This window comes from Oryzias melastigma, linkage group LG17, assembly GCF_002922805.2.
Source record: "Oryzias melastigma strain HK-1 linkage group LG17, ASM292280v2, whole genome shotgun sequence".
Lineage (NCBI taxonomy): Eukaryota > Metazoa > Chordata > Actinopteri > Beloniformes > Adrianichthyidae > Oryzias > Oryzias melastigma.
The window spans coordinates 22,443,242-22,448,740 of record NC_050528.1 but is presented as its reverse complement, the minus strand read 5'-3'; the positions used below and the strand labels follow the sequence as shown (position 1 = coordinate 22,448,740).

The following is a 5,499-nucleotide window of genomic DNA, read 5'->3' as shown; positions in this document are numbered from 1 at the left end:
CAGGGCTGGGTTGAGTATTGATTCATCAATCTGAATCGATCTATGCTTAATAGATCAATAAGCGATCCATAAGAGAAAGTTTGCTAGCTTGATGCTAACATATAATGGGATTTTCCATAGGATGGCTAATGCTAACACAGTCGATCTAAACATGCATTTCTTAATAAATTAAAATATGTAAATACTTACAGGTAGGAATTTTCCAAACTCTTAAGGAAATATTTTTAAAGTAACCATTTGTGGCCTAGAACACAGTTTTTGTTCATACTGTCTTCTTCTTCTGGAATGAGGTGTAATGCTATAGTGCGATCGCCATCTAGTGGCCAAACTGAAACGTCCTCCAGAAGAAAAAATTTTAATCAAATCAATACAGGCTCTGGTGAATAGAATGGAATCAAATTGATTCTGAAAATTATTGGTGACACATAGTAAAAGTGTATGCTAACATTGCGCTTTACTACCTTCTTATGCCTGGTTCATGCAATTGTCCCAGTAGGGGCGTCAAGTTTCAGTATTAAGTCAAGATTCAGACACAATTTTAGGTTCTGCAGCGCAATTTTAGGGTTTGGCGCAGCAGACGTGGCACGCCAACCAATCAGAGACTCATCTTTTGGGTGTGATTCTGTAACTTGATCAGTGGGTTGCATAAAAAATCCAATATGGCCGCCTGATGTAAGAATTTTTGTCCTGAACTTCCATCCATTTTCTTAACCTGCTGGGGCTGCCGGAGACTGTCCTGGATTACCGTCAGCCGAAGGCGGGATACACCCTGGACAGGTCGCCAGCCTGTCACAGAGCCCATAGAGCTGCCACGATCGAGCCCGCTATGCTAGCCACCAGTTCCTGCTGGATATGGCAGCAAACTCAGGGTCCAGCAGAGCTAGACAGGGCCACCACCCAGGGCCGGGAGAGCTGGCGAGCGGTTAGCCACCTGGAGAGCCACCGCGGGCGCGATATATGCTTCCTTGCGAGTGGTAACGGTACAGTCATAGAAAAGACAAAGTTAGCTGATGCTCTCAGCTCCGGTTCGCTCTGAGTTTCCTCAGTCTGAATACGCTCTGTGCTCGGAGTGGAGCAATTGGGCCAAAACGGCCACCGTAGCTGGTCAATATGGGATGTAAAGAGAGCAGCAGAGCAACAATATGATACAGCAACTTGTCAAAAAACATCCTTAGTTTTCTATGTTGTCAGTCTCAATACAGTTCAGTTTTAGTGGTTTATGTTACAACAGACCAAACGATGATGCAAATCTGACCATCTGTGAAACGCTGTTCAGTCTTCATGGTCACCCTGCTTGACTATTGACTCAAATTCTAGTTAAACACAAAACAATCTACATGTCTAAATTGATCACTTTTTATCCAGTTCTAAGTCTGTTTGTTTTTTTTCTCAGAAGGAGTTTTTCTGATGGTTCATTTACCAAATATTAACACATAATAAGCAGCCGGCCCATTTTAATGTGACCTAATTGGTACAACTTTTCCACCAAAGAAGGCTTTTAGTTTTGCAGAAGTGCGTGCACAGCGATTTAGCTGCACCTCTTTTGTCCATAGTTTCCACCTCATGGGTTTCCATGTAGAAATAAATCTTCTGCATGCACTGCAATAACAGCTCATAATGCATTATTAACTCGGAGCTCTCTGCAGCGTGAGATGTTAATGCAACTGAAACGGAAACCCATTTTTATCCAGATTAAGATAAAACACTGCAGGACTTGCACACTCAAGAAAATGTGTGATTTATCCAGAGATTGTAATCTGGTATAAATCATTAATTTAGTTTGGTAAAATAAACAATGTTGCCAGTATTCTGATTACTTTGGAGCCTCTGATTTGAACTTAAAAAATTAAAAGATAAGATTTTTTTTTTTCTTTTTTAGACTCCAAAACATTAAAAAAAGTTATTTTTGCTGTGTTAAATATTTTGCATCAAATCCTATCTAAAGAAATTATGAAAAAGTGTTTAATTTATCATTAGCCAGAAAGGTTTGTGTGTCACAAATGGTAAAACTGCTTTATTTTGAAGGATCGAGACCTAACTTTATTTTTTACTTTTTAAAAATACATATAATTTGTGTTTGTGGAACTGACATGGATTTAATGTGACACCAATTGATAAAGCCCTAATGAAGAGGTGGTCAAAGCGTGCGTTCACATGAACGGCATTTTAAATCTGATGTCCGTATTTTAGTTCCATGGTTGTTGCCATTTTGGCAGGTTGTGACATCGCAGAACTCTGACCGCTGCTGTCGACACAACTTCCATGTGAGAGATTGCCAAGAAACTGAAGATTTCCTTCAATGTTGGCATTTTCAGACATAAATGAAATTAGATTATATTCTCTTTATATTTTTTAGGTGCTATTTAATGAAGCTGCCAGTAGAGGACCTGTGAGATGCTGCTAGATGCTCCGCGCTAAAGCTAGCGGACTGGCGATTTTTGGTGATGTCATCAACAAAAGTGACGTCTGAAATATGAGACTCAATTTTTTCATAATTCTCAGTTTGGAGGGCTAAATGAAGGGAAGGGAGAAGGGAAGAATTCTGATTGGACCTTCTGGTTTTCTGACCGCAGCGCTTTACAGCCCTTTAAGTCCTCAGTCATACTTTTAGAACCTCATTGGTTTTGTTAAGGCACATTCATTCTGCTTTTTTATTATATTAATAAATATTTAAAACAATAAGACAATACTGACTTTTCCCTTTAAGAAAAAATTTCTTAATTTATAAAACTTATTTTTATATAAATTTATTTATTTTTCATGAAGGTAGTTTTTTTTTTTTAATTGATACTCTTTAATGTTTAAATGTCAAAAATTGGTTCTGGTACAGTCTGGGATATACCGCGATACGCATCGCATCGTGAGATGTGTATCGCGATACGTATCGTATCGCCAGACTCTTACGCTTAGGTGAAAATTTGATGGGAGTGTGTCCTTAAAATTTGTTTTTTTGTTTTTTTGTTTTATTTTGAGATGACAATATTAATTTTTTTTTTCAAAATCTGAAATGCAAATACTACTGACAATGAAGAGATTTTGATGAATTTTGTCACTTTTGGAGCTCAGATCTAAAATTGTTGCTCATTTATTTATCCTAATACTTTCTGACTCCACTTGAGTTTGGAAAAACTTTCCTGCTTTTTATTCGGCTTTGTGATAAATTTCTGCAACACAAAGATGCACCTCCTCATCTGTCACTTTCTGTGACAGGATCCTTGTTTTGACTAACAAAACCCTCCCTGGGTAAAATGTGAAGTATGACACTTTCTGTCGTCTGCTTTTGATAGAAGTTTGGAGATTTTTTATTTAGTTTTTACCACCTAAAAGTCGCAGAACTCAGGGCTCAAACAGCTGGAAGGTGTTGCACTTTTTCCCTTTTTGTCTCACAGATATTATGTGAGTGTGACAAATGTAAAGCGGATCATAAAAATGAGTTGACAACTGACACCAGTTGAAGAACTGAGGAAGAAGTGCACTGATCTTTTGTTTAGACGTTTTTTTTTTTTTTAAGATGCACCTCAGAACTGCAGCTTCTTTTATTCTGTGACGACAGACTAAATTGGAGAAGTTCACACAAAGAAATGCATTCTTTGACAAATCAGTAACTTTTTTTGTCTTATTTAATGATTGCAGCAAGGCGTTTGGAATTAAAACTTGTTCTTATCTATTAAAGTATTGAATTTATCAAACTAAGCGTCGCAGGAGCCAAAAATGCATAATAAAGAAGGAAAAAAGCATTATATAAGATGTACTTTTGAGAGAAAATTGAAAAAATATGATTCATACATCGAATTTGCCTCCACGGCTTCCTTTTGACGTCAACATTGATGCTCAGTGCTTGTTCAGAAATACATTTATAAACTGTGTTGTGTCTAAGTCAAGCCTTCAATATGTCCAAATCCAGGCTTTCCATCCAACCTGCCATTGAAGCTCCTTCCTGGCTAAACCAGTGGTGGGCAATGTTCCCTCTAATTTTTTGTGTGTCTGAGCAAACACAGAAACTCACTGAGCGATCCTTCGACCACATTGAGCAACACTGGAGGTTCACTCTGTAGTCATGACTATATTTTATCTGTCTGAGCAGGAAATTGAACTTCATTTGTATAACACTTTTCCTGCTACAAACCATCTTAAAGATCTTTCCATAATAAATAAATAATAGAAATAGTAGTTAAAATAGCAAACATACTAGGAAATAAATAGAAACACATACAAACTCAGCACACACATCCCACCCATACAATAAAAATAAAAATAATCAATTATTAATACCATTTATAGCATCAAATTATAACATGTGGACATGTAAAACTATATAAAAGCTGTACTAAAATGATGAGTTCTAAGTTTTTTCTTAAAAACCTCCACAGTGGATGAGAAAGTTATTTAAAAATTATCATCCATAAATAAAAATTCTTGATAAATGACACCAAAACAAGTGCAGGTCAGCTGCTTTGGGACTAAAAGTTTACCTGACTACCTGTCCTCGTCACTTCTCCAGTGCGCTTGTATGAGCTCTGAACTAAAAAAAGAAGGAGTAAGACTTTGAGAACACTCCCGACCCCTCCCCACCGTTCTCCGGTAAGAGTTTGTTGTTCATGTGAACACCGGAGCTCGCGTGATTTTCATGAAATAAAACTTTACATGAAGGTTTTATTTTTATTTACATGATCGCCTTTCAGTCTCTGAATTACGTTAAAAGTAACACAGAATACATGTCTTATATGATCATTTTATTTAAAGTTCAGAATCCATTTTATGATGTGTGCAGAAATGATTTCCTGTGCCTAGTCGTGCGCACTTGTGCAGCTTTGAGGGAACAGTGGTGGTGGGTACTACCTTTGACCCTCGGGCCACAAAGGATTCTAAACCTTGACAGAAAGGGCAGACCAAGAGCAAATCTTTACCATGTTTTAGTAATTCCACCTCTTAAGAGAAAGAAATAACATGGAATGTGGATGAAAACGTGCTTCAAGTATTTTTTTTTAAACTGATATATTTTAAAACAGTTTTTATTTCAGAACTGTAGGTTTTGTTTTTCATTTTAGAGTGCAGAGGGGCTGATGTCCTTCAGGAAAAAAAAACGCAAACTTAGAGAAATGCTGCGTTCATGTGGTGTCAGAAAGGTCGGAAAAATGACGGTCAGACTCGGAAAAAATACATGAATGTCGGAAAAACAATATCTATGATTAGACTTTTGCCCCTGCGACCCGGTCCTAGATGAGCGGAAGAGGATAGATGGATGAATGGAAGACGGTCTTAATATGTCTCCATGTTTGGATTCATGAGATCATTGTTGCTGCACGTATTTAAAGTTAAACTTAAAGTTAAAGTCTGATTATCTGTCATGCATCTAGGTGTGTGTTCTCTGCATTTGATCAATCCCCTGGTGGAGCGGTGAACAGGAACCATTTGACCCAAAACCATAACCGTAATTCCAACCTTAAGGTCCATGCAGCCAAGAAAAAAGTTGAGCACAAAATACGTGCGAATAGTCGC

General features: G+C 37.5%; 1 protein-coding gene across 1 annotated transcript in view; it reads left to right on the top strand.

Annotated features, from left to right (window-relative positions):
- carmil3 (capping protein regulator and myosin 1 linker 3) overlaps positions 1–5,499 on the top strand; it is a gene marked incomplete at its 3' end in the record, with an annotated part of 127,718 nt that overhangs the window by 42,305 nt on the left and 79,914 nt on the right. The gene's annotated exons all lie outside the window — the stretch shown is intronic.